This window comes from Sorex fumeus, unplaced genomic scaffold (genome assembly GCF_029834395.1).
Source record: "Sorex fumeus unplaced genomic scaffold, SorFum_2.1 ptg000026l, whole genome shotgun sequence".
Taxonomy (NCBI): Eukaryota; Metazoa; Chordata; class Mammalia; order Eulipotyphla; family Soricidae; genus Sorex; species Sorex fumeus.
The window spans coordinates 10,148,512-10,168,446 of record NW_026606083.1 but is presented as its reverse complement, the minus strand read 5'-3'; the positions used below and the strand labels follow the sequence as shown (position 1 = coordinate 10,168,446).

At 38.7% G+C, this 19,935-nt stretch overlaps 1 protein-coding gene across 1 annotated transcript in view; it reads right to left on the bottom strand.

Moving 5' to 3' along the window:
- CELF2 (CUGBP Elav-like family member 2) overlaps positions 1-19,672 on the bottom strand; it is a 638,321-nt gene extending 618,649 nt beyond the window's left edge. Inside the window, exon 1 of the mRNA XM_056114747.1 lies at positions 19,450-19,672. The gene's annotated coding sequence lies outside the window, so the exon portion shown is untranslated. The remainder of the gene's footprint in view (positions 1-19,449) is intronic.
- Between the last annotated feature and the right edge of the window lie 263 nt (positions 19,673-19,935).

Genomic DNA, 19,935 nt, shown 5'->3' with positions numbered 1-19,935 from the left:
GGAAGACTTGTGGTTCAGGAACATGGTAGAGTAATGATAGAACTGATGGGGCTTAAGGGAAGACCAGCTCCAAAAGTTTGGGTGTCTGAAAGTTCACATGGGGTTCCTATGTTCTGAGTATTAAAGCTGCAAATGAGACTTGAGAAAGCAGAGAAACATTTCTGGGTCTATTCACTGGCTTTCATTTGTCATACAGAAACTCTGCTCAGTTGGCAGAGCCAACACATTGCGGACTGTTGTCACTTTAGTTGTCAGATCACTGCCTAAGAGACAAACATTTCAGAGCAGTTTTAGGTTCAGAAAAGGGTCCTAAAATTTACAGTCTATTCCTTGCTCAGGCCTCACACAGCAGATCTCAACATCACTGACAGTCACTGTCCATGGCTGACCGTTGAGCTCACTCTTGGTGTGGTATATGCTGGGGAAACAATGTACGATGCCATGAATCCACCACTGTCATGTTTTACAGAGTATTTTGCTTCCATAAAAAAATTCTCCACGATTGTACAGCATCTCATACCTCACACCACTCATATTCCAAGAATAGTGCACCACATTTGTTGGGGTTTAATAAGTAAAAGGCAAATTTTTGACCATAGTCCATACTGTTTTCCAAAAGGGCTGAACCAGTTGGCATTCCCATCAGCAGTGAAAGAGTCCCTTTTTTGCCGCATCTGCGCCAACGCTGGTTGCTTTTGGTCTTTTGGATGTGGGCCAGTCTCTGTGGTGTGAGATGATATCTAATTGTTGTTTTGATCTGCATCTCCCTGATGATTAATGATGTAAAGCATTTTCTCATGTGCCTTTTAGCCATTTGGATTTCTTCTTTGAGAAAGTTTCTGTTCATTTTGTTGCCGCATTTTTTGATGGGGTTCGATGATTTCTTCTTGAGGAGTTCAACCAGTGCTTTGTATATCCTTGATATATCCCTTATCGGATGGGTATTTGGTGAATATCCTTTCCCATTCTGTAGATTGTATTCTGGTTACTGTGTCTTTTGAGGTGCAGAAGCTTCTTAATTTAAGATAATCCCATTTGTTTATCTCTGTTTCCACTTGGTTGGTCAGTCTTTGAAGATACCATTAGCCTTAATATTGTGGAGGGTTTTGCTGACCTTGTCTTCAAGGTACCTTATGGATTTTGGTCTCTTGTTGAGAACTTTAATCCATTTTGATCTGACTTTTGTAGAATTGAGCTCCATTTGACCCAGCAATACCACTCCTGGGAATATATCCCGGAGAGGCAAAAAAAATTTGTCGAAATGACAACTGCACTTCTATGTTCATTCTATGCTGCATTGTTCACAATAGACAAAATCTGGGAAAAACACAGATTTTGTTTTGAGTGCCAGAGAACAGATGACTGGTTAAGGAAACTTTGCTACATCTACACAATGAAGTACTATGCAGCTGTCAGAAAAGATGAAGTCATGAAATTTACATACAAGTGGTACTTCATGGAAAATATCATGCTAAGTGAAATGAGACAGGAAGAGAGGAATAGACATAGAAAGATTGCATTCATCTGGGGAATATAAAGTAACAAAATAGGAGACTGACACACAAGAATAGTTGAGATAAGTTCCAGGAGGTTCACTCCATGGCTTGGAGGCCAGCAGCACATGCTAGGGGAAAGGGCAGCTCAGATAAAGAAGGGAGCAACAAGTAAAGGGTGTTGGGAGGATCCTCTCAGGATGTAAGATGCATACTGAAAGTAGACTATAGACCAAACATGATTGCCACTCAATGCCTCTTTTACAAACCACAGCACCCAAAAGGAGAGAGAATAAAAGGGAATGCTCTGCCACAGAGGCGGGGTGGGATGGGAGGATGGGAGGGATACTGGGATCATTGGTGATTGAGAATGGGCACTGGTGGAGGGACGGGTACTCAATCATTGTATAACTGAAACTCAAGCACAAAAATTTATAAGTCTACAACTGTACTTCATAGTGTCTCACTGATAAAAATAAAGTAGAAGACAAGCAATCTTTGAGGGAAATATAATTTTACACACATATATGTGTATGTATGTATATGTATACACACACACATAAGCACAAAAGACTCAACCTTTAACAACATGCTGGTGATCTCTTATAGAAGAGCTTAATGCCCCCTGAGTGAGATTCAACAATTTTCACACATTTTACTCTAAAGAAACCTTTTTTGGAACATTTTCAGCGGTTTATTCATAACAAGCAATACAAAATAAATTATTTTGGTTCTGCTTTGGGGCAGAGGTTGGGGTTCAGGATGGAAACATTCAAAATATAGGGGTGGGAAGGTGTAATGGTGGTGGAATTGGTGTTCGAATATTAAATGTAATCAAATATTGTGAACTAAAAATAAAATAAAAATTTAAAAAATCCTCCATGATCCTTTTAATCATTCCTTTCCCCTCAACACATACCAGCCACGGAGATGGTCACAGGCTCCAGCATCCTGCATTTTCCAGAATGTGATTTAGAGCTGAATTCAGGTAGTAAGTCCCCTATTCACGATGGTTTCTTCCATCCAACAATATGCCTTTATTGTTTTTATAGCTTTTCATGGTGTTGTAGCCTGTTCATTTTTTAGTGTCAAGTAATATTCCACTGGCTGGATGTTCCACAGTTTCTCCACTCATGCATTGAGGGAGATTTTGGTTGCTTCCAATTTTTGTGATTTATAAGTAAAAATACTTATAAACAATCATGAGTGGGTTTTTGGGGAAGCATACCTCTAACACCTTTGGATTAATACCAATCACTGCGACTGCCAGATCAACAACCTGTTTCTTAAACATGTTAATTTCTGCTTTATTTTCATTTTACTTTACGGGAAGAAATGCAGTCCAATCAGGCAGGTAAACTAAAAATGTTGAGTATCCTGTATTATCAGTCTAATAGTTTGACACACAGATTACTTCTCCACTTTAAGTATAACATGTATTATGACTAGATAAACTATACAACTAGATGAACTATTCTGAATTGTCTCCAGCACCCTGCATTGAGCAGATATTAAAGATGGCTGTTACAGAAGTTAAATAACAATAAATTGTATTAAGATTATTTTCTGGAGTTTCATCTTTTTTGGTAAAAATGTTTAAATTCAGTTAATTTATTTGTCCTCATAATATTAAGAAATTTTAAGAGGACTATATTCATTGGTGACCAGGGCTTACTCCTGGCTCTGTACTCAAGCATCACACCTGGTGGTGCTCAAGGAATTGCATGGGGTTCCTGGGATTGAATCCAGTTTGGTTTCAAGCAAGACATGCACCCTACCCACTGTACTCTTTACCCCTGAGAACAAATCAATATTTAAATTATTGATAGCCAAATGAAGTGCACAAAAGGAAAACCATTAAGAGTTGCGGCTCATGGTTTAATAGGTATATGCTTTTATATATGAAAAATACAGACCAGTCTGAACAATGTTTGGAGTAATTAGGAGCAGCTCTTGCTAGTTTCATCTTCGTGTTAACAACATATGTTGGATGTATGTGTGCTGGGCACCAGGGTGCCACTCTTACAAACAGTCAGTTCTTCATACCTCTCCCATTGAAAGACTAGATCATACTATTCCCTCAGAAAAAAGGTCCTCAAATTATACAATTGTGTTTTTCATTTATTCTAGATGCTGCCGTTCTAAAAAGTGCATTTGGAAGCAGAAAATGGAAATGGTTTTTCAACTGATACATTTCCCCTCAGTGGTAGGGCTAAGGAAGGCCTGAATAATTATGGCAGGAATTGACCAATAACACTGGTCACTTGATACCATTACCTTGTACGGAGTCCCCACTCTGATGAGGGAGCTGGGCAGGCTGATATGTCAGTCAGAGTTCAGGACAAGCTATCATGGAGAAGACTGGCCTGGAGAATTTAGGACAAAACATCAGGGTCCCCAGTTCTTCTGAGTCAGGATTCAAACCTTCTGTGCTGTTGGATTATAGTTCCGAGCATTTCAGGTTTAACACTGAATTATCCTTGCTCCTCCCACTGGGAGCTAAGGTTTACTGAGTTACTCCCACCACAGTGCTCCCGAGACACATCCAGTTCCATTGCTCCCCCCAATCCTCTGTGTTATCTTTAACCTTTCCTTTGTGCTCTTCTTCCCATATCTGTTAATCACAACTATCTCCAAATTAGACACTATAACTCGTAAAGTCAAATCTTCTGATGGCTCTGAATTTGGTATATATAAGTGAAATACTGCTTTTCTCTTTACTTTATGTCCTTTGCATAGTTTATTTTAGAGAACTGTTCTTTTAGCATAAACACAGGAAGACAGTTAATGCTATGCTTTTGTAACAAGAGAGTCAATCGACTCCTAATAATATTTACTCCTGACAGCTGTCATACTTACTTGACTTAAGCCTTGGTTACCCTTAGTTCTTACACCCCTTCAGAGCGTTGCACTGAGGGACTTGGCTGGACCCAGAGCAAGCTGTAAGATACCCTGGCTTCGAAAAGGAATACCTAAACACTATAAAAAGTATGATAAATTAAAAGCATGGTCATGCAACAAACTCTGTCATGACCAAAAGAAAGTCATGAATAAGGACCCTTATTGGGGTTAGAAAAAACTAACCTGACCTGAGGAGTTTATTTTGGGAAATATAGCGAGATGTTCCCAGGAAAAACCACCCTTAATGTTTGATCTAGGGTATAGAAAAAAGCCTATATCTATTCCTGTGTTATGACTAAAAATATTATTAAGAAGTAAATTTAATGTGATTGCTTGAATGGATTACTAGCAAAGGAAAGGAGAAAACAAAACACCCTTAGGTGGAATTCCAGCCGTGGATGAATCTCCTAGTAGGAATCTTGAGTACCAGAGCTCCTACATAAGATTCTATCTTGGGGTGGAGCTCCTAGTAGAACTTCCCCTGAAGGAAGGGCTTTAAATACGTTCATTGTTTATGTCAATGTTCAAACACACCTATATGTAATTGCTAGCCCCCCAACCCTTCATGATTTCTCTACAATTAATGCTGAAAGTTTTGAATAAATGGCCACTGGTACCAACAAGCCTGTGGACCCTGTTCCTTTGTCTATTGGCCAGCCGGAGGGATGGTGATCAGCCCTGAATGCATCAAGGGACCCCAGGATGGTGACCCAGAACATGGACACTATGCCAGATGCTCCATTGTTTGGTGACCATGACAATGACTGTTCCATTCAAATCAGATTTCTGAGTAGTCTTTACTTGTTCATCCTGAAGAGTGAGTGCTCTAGCACCATGATGGGAGAGTTTTCCAAACACACCTTGGCAGTATTCACTCCAATCAAAAGGGAGTAAACAGTTCTTTAAAATCCAGTCTTGAAGTCTCAGTCCCACTCTCCACCTTTCCTAGCTGACCCCTGTGTTGGAGACACATAATATGCAAAATCTTTCCAGTCTACATACTTGAAATACATTAGACAGCCTCTTCTCTCCATCCCTCTCTGGAGCAAACAGCCTCCTCCTGACCTCATCATCTCGTATCAGGACTGACCTGACATTGCTTGCTGGCCTCTACCCCACACAACCCGTTCCCCAGAGAGCAGCTGCAGACATCCCTTAATAAGCACAAAACATTGGGCCTTGACACCTCTCAACACATACCCCTCCTCTGGCTTTCTCTTGGCCAGAGAAATGCATTCCCTTCCTACCACATCCCCTGAAAGACACTGCCAACACCTCCTGTGTGCCTGTGACTGAAGGATGACTTTTTATATTTTTAAATGGTTGTCACACAAGGACATGTTGCAGAATTCGAATTGTCAGAATCCTCAAGTAAAGTTTGATTGGTTCACAGCCTGTCTGATTCTGCTTATGGCATCTACAGCTCCTTTTCCTGCTCCCATGGCACAGCCCTGCACTGTTGCTACAGTTATGCCCTGCGAATCCTAAATTGTCAATCAACTAGCTCTTTACAGAGAAAAGTTTGCCAACTCTGTCCCTAGCATATAACCCCTCTTCTCTTCTACTATTTATTTCATTGGTATTCTGCTTCAATCATGCCAATAGCTTCCTCTTTACACCTGATCTTGCTACAGAGGTATTTTCTGTGCTGTTCTCCATGTCTTTCCCTGCATAGCCTGTAACTCTCTCTTGCTCATCACATGAGAATCTGCCCGTTGCCTGGAGAGTCAGTCCCTCGACTTCCATATAGAAAATGCCACCACTATAAAATTATAAATAAGTCTCAAGAGTTTGTCTTAAAGATAAATTTTTCCCATTTTGCCCAAGTTAAAATAATTTATGTTCTTTTGGTTGTTGACATTTTCAGTGTTAAAGACCAGAGATTTAATGTTCAGTGGCTGAGAGGTGGCTTAGCGGACACACAGGAAGAGGACACATATTATTTCATATCAGGAGCCTCAGTTTCACTTAAGGATAAAGATTAGACCCTTTGAGTTGCATAGATGATAGAGGTTAAACATTCACATAACCATTGCAGTAAAAATATGCCTTCATAAGAATAGCAAGAGCACCAAACATATGCACCTCCCATGTGACCATCCAAGTCAGGAATTTTGGGGTTTTTTTTGGCACAGGGTTGATTTTACTTATTTCGACCTATACTTTTAAAAAAATTTTTATTAGTGAGATACCATGAGGTACAGTTGTAGACTTACAAATTTTTGTGCTTGCGTTTCAATTATACAATGATCAAATACCCATCTCTCCACCAGTGCCCATTTCCCACCATCATGGATCCCAGTATCCCTCCCACCCTCCATCCCCCCCCATCAGGATTTTATTCTTCAAACTTTTATCTGGAAAAGTGATACTTTTACTAAGTGGCTCTCTTTACTAGATCTTTACTAGTGTGTATTTCACCATGTCACCTGCTCCAATTTCCTAGGGTCTCATAACAAAGGATCACAAGTCCGTGTGTGAGGACGGAAGAGACTTCCTGTTTCATAGGACTTTAGTTAAGAACTTTGGAATCCAGGCGTTGGCAGGGTGCTGCTCCCACTGGAAACTGAAAGGGACCCTCTCCTGGCCTCCTGGTGCTCTGCCAGTGATACTGATGTTCCCAATTGGTGCTGTGCAAATTCCATCTGGGTCCCCACGGCCAACAGGGGTTGCATCCCTGGGGAGTTGGTCCTTATATAATTAGTGAGCTAAGTTATGTTGGTATGCTAACGGGGTAAGTCACCAGTCACAGTGTATTTGGGGCCCCATTTTATATGTGTGTGACCTTAACTTTTCTGATACCACGTGTCACAACTATTTCTAATAAGGTCACATTGTGAAGGAGAAGAGATTAAAATCTGAACAAACATATACATATATATCTAGATAGCAATAAAGCTATCTACATTTTTTTTGTTTTGGGGTCACATCTGGTGGTGTTCAGGGTTTATTCCTGTCTCTTCACTTAGAGATCCCTCTTGGCAGGACTCAGAGACCAATTGGGGTGTCTGGAATTGTGGGTTGGCTTCATCATGCAAGGCAAGAACCCTACCAGCTGCTATCATTCCAAACCCAAAATATTTACTTTAATTATTTTTGGAGGGAAACATACCTGAGCCCATACTACTATCTAAAATTTTCAGTGACAAAGATTTCTAACATGGTAAAATATTTCCTCTCTAAATGCACATTTTTATTTATATTTTCTAGTTAGCACTGTTTATATGGAGGAGATCAACAAATAGTTCTTTGATTGTTCAATTTCTTGGAGGGGTATTTGATTTTTCCTGCTAGCCACTGTATGAGACCCAGCTTGAGAACTGAAAGAGGACAACCCAGAAATTCACTGTTTTTATTACAGAATAGACTGCATCCTTATGACCAAGACTTATAACTTCTGTATATTAGTTTATCTGTTACTTTAAAAAGAGTCCATCACACATAAAATACATAAATGTGTTATGTATTAGAGGAATGTACAGTAAAGTAATGTACAGGAATGTTCGTGCACACAAATTCATAGAAAAATACAAAATTGCATAAAAATACAAAATTGCATAAACCTTACTGGGATATTTAGAAGAGGAGACAAAAATCTGGTGAAGGTTTATTCTGGGGGAAAAGCATTAAAAAAGAAAACATTCTTTTAAAATGGTAAGAATTAAATGGTATTTCCCAATTTCCATAATCATGGCAGAAGAAAATGGCTGTGGGAAAGCAACTTTGTCAGCCAAGGACAGCAAGAAATCAGAGTTTAGGGCTGGGAATAAAACTGGAAATGTAACGATGAAATCTTGAGAACAAGACCATTTTAGAGGAATAAAACCAAAAGGCTATAGTATCGAGTTGACAGGGAAACCATGCATTGTGAGAGGAAATCCTATAGGGCCTAGCAAGAAAGCAGGGGGAGGTCAAGAGAAAAGTCTACTCTTGAAAGATGAAAGATGCAGGGGGCAAGATAGAGAATTTTGCTGCTTTTAAAGCTGAATATATTTTTCTAGTTGCATGGAACATAGACAGCAGAAAGCAGAAGCCTCAGGGATTAGAAATGTCAGAAGTGAGATCTTAAGGATATGCTATGGGAGCTAGATTTAGAAGCAAAATTCTTAGAAGCAAAGAAACCACAGAAATGGTAAGGCCAAAAACATGAAGAAAATTCTTTGCCAAAATCCTGAGTTGCCAGATTATGCAGGTACAGGCAAGACTTCCAGGAGGTCATAATAACAAAAGAAGAATATGAAAGCCATAAATTCTGAGCAGGATTATCAGCAACTGGGTATTGGAGAAGACCATTACAGCTTAAGTTCAGGTAGATTAATCAATTAATGGACTAAAAGAGCAACACATTTCAGAGCACTATCGAATCCACTGTCACAATTACTATCTATTTAAGATGTGATCTATTTCTCCAATTAACACCCCCAAATTACTAGAGCAGGCATATGAGAACCATGCATGGGAACAAAGACTGTCAATTGAAGACAATACCCAGTGATCTTAGTAAGTGGACTGAGCAGACACAAACTTTAATGCAGCAATTAGAATATGTTCAAAAAATTAAAAATCATATGGTCCATGAGCAAAATGATGAAAAAAACTCAAAAAATAAACAAACCTTTTAAAAAATATAAATGTGACTGAAAAATTAAACTCACTAGACTGGAGCTGAGAGCAGATGAGAGATGGGAGAGCACTGCATCCAGAAACACAAATACAAAGTACCCGACTCACCCAATGGGGAGAAAAAAACAATGGAAAGAATATGAATGAAGATGGAGAGGTTTGTGAAAGAATTAGTGAGGGTATCCCATACACAATTTCAACTCCCAAAACAAAGAAGCTGAGAAAATTTTTTGAACAAAAGACTGCTGAATCTCTCACAAAACTGGTGCAAAACAAAATCAATGATAAGAAATTGAATTAACTTCAGCAGAATTAAAATAAAACATATTGTAGCCAAATTACTAAATTGCTAAAAGCCCAAAGATGACTATCATGATAACAGTGACAGAAAACATGCACATTATTAGTAGTTGAGAAATTCTAAAACGACTGAACTTTCTTGAGAAATAATGGCAAGAAGATATTTGAATGACATAAAAACAGCAAAAGAAATAAAAAGCCATAAATAATAAATTCTATGTTTATTGAAGATCGCGTGGATGCCCATCTACAAGATGGTCAGACTTCTTCATCAAGAACCTGAATAATCGGTTTGAAGCTCTGCATGTTCCTAGAATGAGCAGATGCCATTGGGCTACGCTAGCACGCAACAGGGATGAATGGAGACGTTACTGGCACCCGCTCAAGTAAATCGATGAATAACGTGGTATCAAGTGATCAAGTGATGTTTATTGAAACTATTTAGTTAATTTTTTATTAAAGCACCATGATTTAAAAAGTTATTCATAGTTGAGGTTCAGACATACAATATTCAGCACTGATCCCCTCACCAGTGTTAAATTCCCTCCTCCAATGTACCTAGGTTCCCTCCCATGCTGGTCCACTGCCCGCTGTCCTCTTGACAGGCACCTTTGTAGGTTTGGTTGTTGAGGTTAAGGTCTCCTGATCTCAGTGTTGACCCTGAGATTTGGGTAGTTAGCCCTACCATTCCTTAGTGCCACCGATGTACCTGAATTCTATTGAGCCCTGCCTCTTCTTGCTTCTCATCTGTCTCTTCTGTCCTCCCCCAACCCCTGCTCACTCTCTCTCTTTCCTTCTCCTCCCTATACTCTGGGTTTTCTACTATTAAAAAAATATAATCTAAATAATCCGAAAGTGAGAAAATTCATAAGCAGAAAGAGTGCTCAATAAATAACATTAAAATGAAACATTCATATCATATAAACAACTTTTCTCCTCTTGATTTATTTAAACGGGAGGATAAAAACCATAGACCTTACTCATGAGTTTATAACATATGTTGATGCAACATACATGATGGCAAGGTTCAAAAGAGAGTTGGGTCATTCGACTATGTGAATACCAATCTCAGGAACTTCAAGATGCCTATTGCGATTCCTTAATTGTATATAAAGTAATGCAGAGATCTATAGCTAGAAAACTAGTATCTCTTAGACACTGTTCCAAGTAGGTTTAAGAGGCAAATGACAAAAGAAGCTATCAATATTTTGAAGATTGAAGACGGCATCCAACAAGCCAGTGAACATGCATGCCTTCTAGAATCTGCATGCCTTCTAGAATCTGCAGCTGACCCTAAGCTGAAAAAAGAACGTGGATGAGGATCTCAGCCTATGATACAAGGAAACTGATTTTGCCAGTGATGAAAATGAGTGAGGAAGAGATCCTTTTTCAGAGCCTCCTGAATTGGAACCTGCAGACACCAGCCTGATGAATTCTGTGTTCAACTTTTGATATACACAAACTAAGATAATAAACTTGTATTATTTAAGCCACTATGAATATGTTTGTGGCAACCTTTCCAGTAAAAAATAGAAGACCAGTTTGTTTTGTTTGTTTCTGTTGTTTTCATTTGGGTACCTCACCTAGCTCTTCAGGGCTTACTTCTGGCTCAATGCTCAGGGATCACTGCTTGGTGTTCTTGGGGGACCCTATGGAGTACTAGGGATGGAACTCAGGTTGGGTGCTTGCAAAGCATCTTGTCTGCTATACTGTTTCTCAGACCCTCACTAATAGATTTTTTTTTTAAAAAAGAGAAGCTGGAGCCACAGTATATTGGGTAGGGCGTTTGCTTTGCATGAAGACCCTGGTTTGATCCCCAGCATCCCACATGATCCCCCAAGCACCACCAGGAGTAATTCCTGAGTGCAGAGGCTAGAGTAAGCCCTAAGCATCACTGGGTGTGGTCCCAAAACAAAAACAAAAAACCAAAAGAAAGAAAAGAAAGAGAAAAACACAAACTTTAAATACCGAGATAAAGTTACTACCATAGATTTTACAGTATTCAGAGAAAGAAGAAATATAATGAGCAATTTGCAGTGATAGCAGTGATAACACAAATGAAACCAACACAGTCCATGTTTATGCTGAGTGAGCAATACTCACAGAAGATGAAACAGGACATTTATTTATTTGTCAGTCAGGAATCCAACCCAGGGCCTCAGACACAGAAGGCAAAATGTTCTATGACTAAGCTACATCTCAAGATGCAAGCAGAAAATTTAATTACCCCTCTCTATTCAAATGAAGTGAAATTTGAAACTAAGTCTTACTACAAAGAAAACTCCAGGCCCACATAATAAAAAAATACAAATAATACCCAAAATCTTTCCAGAAATAAAAAAGGAAGGATTCCTCCTCAGTCTCTTATGCAATCAATATTGCTCTGGCAATAAATTAGATAAAGATACTGAAGAAAGAAGATGCCAAACAGTATCCTTCATGAACAGAGATTCAAAAATCCTTAAAACATTAGTGAATCAAATATTTAGCAAAAGAAAAAACTCTCTTTCTCTCTCTCTATATGTATATCTATATCTCAAAACTCTTTCATCGTGAAAACTCTGAGGCAATTAGGGGTCACGGGGAGTTTTCTTTTTTATTGTTTTTTGTATTTTTGTTTTTGTTTTTTGGGTCACACCCAGCGATGATAGGGGTTACTCCTGGCACTGCACTCAGGAATTACCCTTGGTGTTGCTCAGGGGACCATATGGGATATTGGGAATCGAACCTGGGTCGGCCATGTGCACGGCACATGCCCTATTCGCTGTGCTATTGCTCCAGCCCCACAGGGAATTTTCTTATGTGACAAAGGGTCTGCCTGAAAAAAAAAACTCCCATGAAAATTGTGTTCCATGGTGAAGGATTGAATGTTTGAAGGGATCCAGTCAAAGATATTTGTCCTCAGAATTGCTGTCTTTCTTTTTTATTTGAGGCACTGTGATTTATAGTATTGCTGATGATACGGTTTCAATACCACACTTTCTCACTGAGTGTCTGCCCCCATCAATTCATCCCATCTTGACCCTGTAAATTTCTATCCAGCCCTTTACTGGAAATCTTAGCAATTAGAATTTATTTATTGATTGCTCATGGACTGATGCAGATCACAAAAAAAAAACAAAGTGTTTTTATCAAAGAAGTAATGACATATTATGAAGAATCCAAAGAAATATATAAACTAAAAATACCTACTAGAACTAACAAATGAATTTGTCAAGATAGCCATGTAGCCACTATTGAAAAATCAATAATATTTATATCTAACTGCAACCAAAGTAGAAAATGAATTAAAAATAAAGTTCGCCTTCAACAATACATAAAACTTATATCCTCTGGGTTATATTCAACAAAAATGCCAAAATACTTGTTTATTTCAAACTACAGTCCACTGCTAAAATTAAAAAAGAATTAATAAATGGATAACAATTAAATTGTTTTTTGAAGTAGAATATTTGTATAGTTAAAATGCTAATACTACAAATGAAATTTTACATTTAATGCAGCTCCGATAAAAATTTTAGACTGAGTTTTTATTGGGTACAAATTTCAATTAACTCTAAAATTTTTATGGAAATGAAAATAACTTGGAATAGTTAGTCATTTTCTAAAAAAGAAAAATAAGGTTTGAGATCTTAAACTACCTGTAAGGCAGGTAGTTTCCTAGGCCCTCCATAAAACAAGGGTAATGATGACATTCAGAGTCAGTAAAAAAAAAAAGCACAGTTATATAGTACATAGAGTTACAGAACAGAGATTTCAGAAAATGACTAACGTTCAACTAAATATGTATGAATGATCTAAAGTAATTAAATAAGAAAAAAGGTAAATTTTTCAGTAACAGGACTGGAATAATTTATTGTATGAGAAAACCCCTTGATTTTAATCTCATATCAAACATTAAAAATAAAATAAATCATAAACATGTACAAACTAAAATGATAAAACGTCTAGAGGAAAAGAAAAAAATTGTTGACTTTTAATAGAAAAATTTTAGTTAGAAGATACAAAGTAAAGAATGGTTATGTGGTATATTTGTAATTTGGATTAATCTAAATTTACAGACACTTTTTCCATATTAAAGGCCATTATAAAAGCATAAGAAAAGTCATATTTGGAGAAAAATATTTCCTGTAAGGTATTTGTATGAAAGAAACCAGACACGAGAATGTTCAGGGGCTGAGAAGTAGCGTAAGAATTCGGGCACTTGCCTTACACAAAGCTGACCCCTGTCTGATTCCTAGCATTATGCCCGGGATCTCCTCCCAGGAGTGATCCCTGAGTCCAGGATCAGGTATAAGCCCTGAGCACCACCAGCTGTCACTCAGCCCTCGCCCCCAAGAGAGTATGTAACCCATGCTTCTATTTCCAAGGAATCTATAGTGACATAAAGCAAACTGTTGCCAGAAACTGGGTGCCCAATTGACAACAAACTGTACAGAAAGCTTTCATGTGGTGGTCACTTTCTCTATGCTGATCTCTGTTTACACTCAGACCAGTGAACGCTCACCAGATTGTACAAAAGCAGTTTATTTTGATAACAAGTCTAAGGTAATTAATTACCAATTGTATGATTAAAATCCTATCAAATGTCATTCAAAATGAGAAATATACTTGAAATAGTACTTGAAGGCACTTGAAATGTACCCTGCATCCCCTCCCCACCTCCCGTCCTTCACACACACTGGATTCTTCTATTCAGGATGCTAGCAATCTAGATAATATACCACATTTAATGAAAAGAAAGACTAATGTCATCAAACTATCTCCTAGCTACACAAAGTTGACCATTCCACCCTGTAGGTTCTACCACATAATGTTCTGAAGATGATTTGACAGGGAGATAATATTCTTTGCCTATTTAATATACATATAGTAGAACATACAGATGTGGAAGAATAAAAGAGGAGCAAGGAATCTTGCTTTATCCCTTTTTGTTCCCTGTGGCCTATTTAGTAGATTCTGATTAGTGGCATTGAAACTGTTCAAAACTACCCAAAAAGTACACAGAAAATGTCAGAGTGCATGATGTCACTTTACAAAATTTAATGAGATGTTTCCCAATCCCCTCAAACAGTGCTTTCCTTCATGGGACTCTGTCAGCTCATTACTATTCTGGCCAACTCCAGTTCTTTAAGAAAGCCAAGCCTTAGTTATAGAGTAAGAAAGGTGTAACTTAGTCCAGATGACCCAACCCTTCCTCAAGCCAGTGGATTCTGCAGAAAAACAGTGCCCCTATAATATCTCCATTTCTGCCCCACTGACTGTCTTGTGAAATTCTCCCACTGGGTCTTCTCTGACTGGATGTCGCTGTTCCTCTCTGTGTTCTCATCTGCATCCTGAGATTGCTGCTTCCTCAGGTCTTGGGTTTTCCATCTTTCTGTTCTTATCTCTATCTTTTGAGCCTCCCTGACTCCATTGCCTCCAGCTCTGAGCTTTCTAGACCCATTGGCACCCACTGGAACCTGCTTGGTACATAGAGACAAGTCAGCTGATTGGGGGGAATGGACATCTTTCATAACATCTAAGATTCATTTATTCCATAGTGACCGAGGACTAACTATGTGCTAGGTATATCTAGATGCCAGAATTAAACATCAACAAAATGTGTCTTTATGAACAGCTATTTTAAGTAATGGAGAGAGTTCAACAAAATACATGACATACGCTATTAGATGCTGGCAGGTTCTATGGAGAGAAATTAAGCAGTGGAGGAGGATAGGGAAGGTGAATGGGAGTGGGACCTACAAAAGGGTGTTGGCCTGGAGCCATGGTATGGTGGGCAGGGCACTTGCTTTGCACACCGCCAACCTGAGTTGGATCCCCAGGTCCCACATGGTCCCCCTGAGGCCACCAGGAGTGATTCCTGAGTGCAGAGCCAGGAGTAAGCACTAAGCACTTCCAGGTGTGGCTCCCAAACAAACAAAGAAAACCAACCAACCAAATAAACAAATATGGTATACAGAGAAGGAGATATGTGAGCAAACAAAAAGAATATAATAAGAGTGTGTGTTCAAAGCATGAGACTGGAAGATGGGACAGTCCTCCAGGTTACAAAGAACTTCCTTATCTTCTCAACCAAAGGACACAAGGAAATAGAATGTGAACACACTTTTCTAAAGAGCTTTGGAGGAAGCCAGAGAAGTTTTCTTTGATCCCATCTATCTTATCTGACCCTCAACATTCATTTGAGTACTTTAACTTAACCACCACTTACAATTACAACCCTATTTTGTGACTATTCATTTGAAACTGTCATATATTTCAAACTTATAGAGGGCAGACACCACTAATTTCTAGTTTCTTTATCAAGAGTCTATATGTTCCTTAAAGAGCTGAGATTTTAGGGCAATGTTAGAGCATATAAATGAATGTAGAAATTACAGATCCTCCAGGTTTGCTAATTTTCCAGAAGAAATACTAAAAGAAAAATAGTATTTTTTTCCTGTTCCTACTAACTTGGGTTTTGGAAAGATTAGTTAATATTGGGTGGGGAAAAGATTTTTAAAATAATATATTTTGCTCATATGCATTTATCTTATATATTGCTCTATTTTTCATACTGTGCAAATAGCCAAAAAAAAAGGTACTATGGAAGCAGGAAGAAAACTAAAGGATAACAAGCATTTATATATTTACTCAGGAAATACAAAGTGGATATGTTAGAAAAGAAGTTAAAAATAGGCATTATACAATATCCTGTTCTTACATTTATACTACATTTTATAAAATTAATGTATATTATAAACAATGGCTCTAAAAAATTTAAAGTGTTAGTTGCTAATAGGTACATGAGTTTTTTTTATGACTTTAAGGAAAGCATGGATAGATAGAAATAGTTTTGAGAAAAAATTCTCTATTTCCTTGGGTCACAAGTAGAAACCATTTTAACAGATGGTAGAACAGCATTTTCTGTATATACGTACTGTCCTGCCATGTTTTTCTCTGCTCCTGTGGGCTTTGCCATGTGCATGAAGGGAAAAGAGGGGACAAAATTAAATGATTAGTACAAATGCATCAGCTCAGCACAAATGCAGAGTCTGGCACCTGTAAAAACTCTACAACGATTAAGGCACAAACCAGTGGGTGCTTGGTTAGGGTTTATATATCTTAATATCTTGCTCAGTGTTTCTTGCTTCTTTTTGAGTAAAACACAATACAGGCATTACAGATAGCAATGATAATATTTAGAAAAAAACATATGCAGTTATACAAAAAGAACTGGAACCAATGTGGGAAGTGAAGAGTAAACCAGTTCCAAGAGGTCAGGCAAACATGTTATAATTTTTTTGATCCCGGGAGCCTAAAAAATGCCAAGTTCATCATAGGCTAATTAATCAAATTACATTTTCTAGATTACCAGTTAACTTCTACAGCACGGGGATTTCCTTGATGGCCAAGACTTGTCTTCTCCGTTTTTCAATTTCCTATAGGTTCTGATATATTTGATACTCAGTGAACATTTATAATGAGCAGAGTAAATGTCAAATGCCATGTTTTCAGGAAGTATTACTTATACTTTTGTGTTGCCTTAATCATTTCTTTTTAGCATTACATATAATTTGGATGCTTTATACGTCTGTATGCAAGAGAACAGTATTTCTCTCACCGTGGGTAATTTCTGTTTCAATACCTATGCAATTATAAGGAGAAAACTATTCCCAAATACCACAAAGCCAATGACAAATGCAGAACGATGACCAAATAAGCCTCACTCTTAGAACTATAATGCACCTCAGCAAGGAAAGAAAAGATATTCTGCCATCCTGTATGCCCTATCCTGATTTGGGGTTATTAACAGTTTGATTCTACTGGGAAACAAAAACAAACAAAACAAACGAACAAACAAAAAGCCAAAACCAAACGAGATATGGTAAAATCTTATGAAAGTAATTTCCAAGTTATTCAATATTTTATTAATGGTGAAAATCATTTTAACAGCAGCAATTTCTAGAATTATGGACTGATTAATAGTTCAAATGATAGTGAAACCCATAATTTTCCATTCCGTTTTGTGCATGATGACAGTTCTCACAGTGAATAACACGCTGGTCCAGAGTCTTGTTAACACTTTTAGTAAGGGAGATTGTGTTCATCCTGGCTCAGCCTTATTTTGAGTCAGAAAGAAAATGTTTTCAAAGGTCTATTCACCTCTAACCTTCACATATGGGATTTTGGTGAACGAGAAATTTTCAAAGAAATGTTTACTGTTTCAAAAAAATAATTTTTAAGTAACATGAGAAATCACAAAAAAAAAATAGATTCTCTTTCAAAATTAAAAAGAGAAAAGTTTAAGTGCTGTGATTTGACTTGCATGCAGCTCCTTCTAGCTGCTGATCCTATGGGAAGTAGCTGCAGAGTTAGTTGGCTGTTACTGGGCAACAATTTATTCCAATTATAACTGAAATGTTCCTAATAGACAGTTACTGGGAGATAAACGGATTTTACAATGAACTCTTAAGTCCATAGTATTTTTTTTCTTGCTGTAAGCGGCAGAAATTATTCTAACAATTGACATTTTCTAATATTCTGAGGTCTTTTTAGACATTTCTAGTGAACTGGGGGCCATGGGTGAGGCGTGGAGGGAGACCAAAGTGGAAAGCAGTTAAGAGCTGGAATGACAGGTGTAGACAGAAGTGCTACAGGGACCAGGGAGCAAATATTTCCAGGGCTGTGTTCTTGAGCACAGAGAAATGGCATGCAATCCCCAAACTTCCATGGGAAAGTTTTTCTGTTAAAAAACTTCCTAAGAGATTTATATAGTTTCTTTGTGGCAATTAAATCCATCTTTTCATTACTGGTTTTTATATTAATGAAAAACAAAAATATGGGGAAAATTAGACTCAAAAATAAAAGCTATCCCATTTTAGTAATCTCAGTGCACAAGAGAAAAAAAATTACCCCTCAATGTTTTACATGCATTTTAAATGGCAAAAAAAGTCAGTCTCTGTCTTCACTCAGATCCAAACGGATTCACTGACAGCCCTAAACCTTTGCCTGTACCTTCCAGTGTCACAAACTAGAATCTCAATAAATGAGATGAGCTGAAATAGTTTGCCATATGGAATTATTTTCAAATCAAACGTTTGTTTGGAAAGATGAAATGTCTGTTTCCTTTTCTTTCTAATATTAACACGCAACCTAAAAGTGTCCTGACCAGAGCTGAAAATTGACAAGAGCAAAATTCAGATGCAGAGAAGGAACAGAAGCACCAGGACGGCCGGAATTCAACCTGGCAGCTTTTCATCTCATCGACAACAGATCTGCATTTTGAACTGTGCCTAAGATGATGCCATCGGTTGTAACTGGTGAGCGTGATCAGTCGCTGGAGATTTGCCACCTCTTGCTCCTTGCTCCCCTGGACTGGACCCTAGGCGTGGCAACTCTCAGTCCCAGGACCCAGGCATAGTCTATGGAAATACTTGTTGCGTTTAATTGGGCTTGTTCCAATGCATCCTCTCCAAGAACTGAGTTGGCATCTAAGTTCAAGGCCCCCCAAATGATGTGGGCTTTCCGCAGCACACTGTCTAATGAACTCCTGACTACTTAGAGATGAAAGGGATTAAAATAACTGGACTCAAAGCTCCCCGGAGTCGGCTTCATTATCTGGACGCTGCAAAGTCGAGGATAATGACCAGGTTCCCTAGGAAAAGTTTCCTCGCGGCCCTTCCTGCCAGTCAACAACCAACCATGCAGCCACGGTCTGCAGCGAACCTATTTGGAACCAGAGCATGCCCCCCGCCCCCGGGAGCCCGCAACTTGCAGAACTCACACGCGTCCACCCAGGCTGGACCCGGAGACACCAACACGAGCCCAAGAACGACTCACTGCCGCGGTGCCACCCGCTTAGCCCCGCTGCCACTCCAGGGGACGCGTCCGTTGGCAGAGAGGTGCCTCTACACACACACACACACACACACACACACACACACACACACACACACACACATGCTGCCAGTCCCCATTAGAGGTGGCACTGGAAGGTCACAGACCAGCCAATTACACCTTTTCATTACATGCTAACCCCTCACGGCAGGGAAGCCAAGCTCAGGATTGCATTAAACAGACAAAGCCTTCAGCGCTTAAAAAAAAAAAGGAAAAAAATAAAGATTAAAAATTAAATTCATTTTCTTACCAGCACGTTGCAGCACCAACTCGCTCACAGGAATGCTGCCTTTACAGATTTCTCTTTTAATTATCCTGGAAGCAGGGAGACACACACACATTAAAAAAAAAAAAAAGAAAAAAAGAAAGAAAGAAAAGAAAAAAATAAGGCAAAGAAGAAGAAGCAGGGTGGTGAAATGAGCGTGCTGGAATCTTTTCAGTTTGTCGCAGAGTAGAAAAATAAAAAAGGGGGGAAAAGGCTCAGTAATTTAAATTTGCTCTCAGTACAGGCTGCATTTGCTGGGCCCCGCCCCTTCTTCCCGCTGGGTTCCACTACCTGCAATGCTGGGATTGACAGCTACTGTGCAAACAAAAAAAGGCAACAAGCGTGCTGGGGCTATTCTGGCTGCCGAGTGGGTCTCACTTGTCCTGACAACTCAGACTCAAACGTCACGGGAAGGTATTCTACATTTCCCACTGAGCATCTGTGTGTGCTTCCCTTCCACTTACATTGATG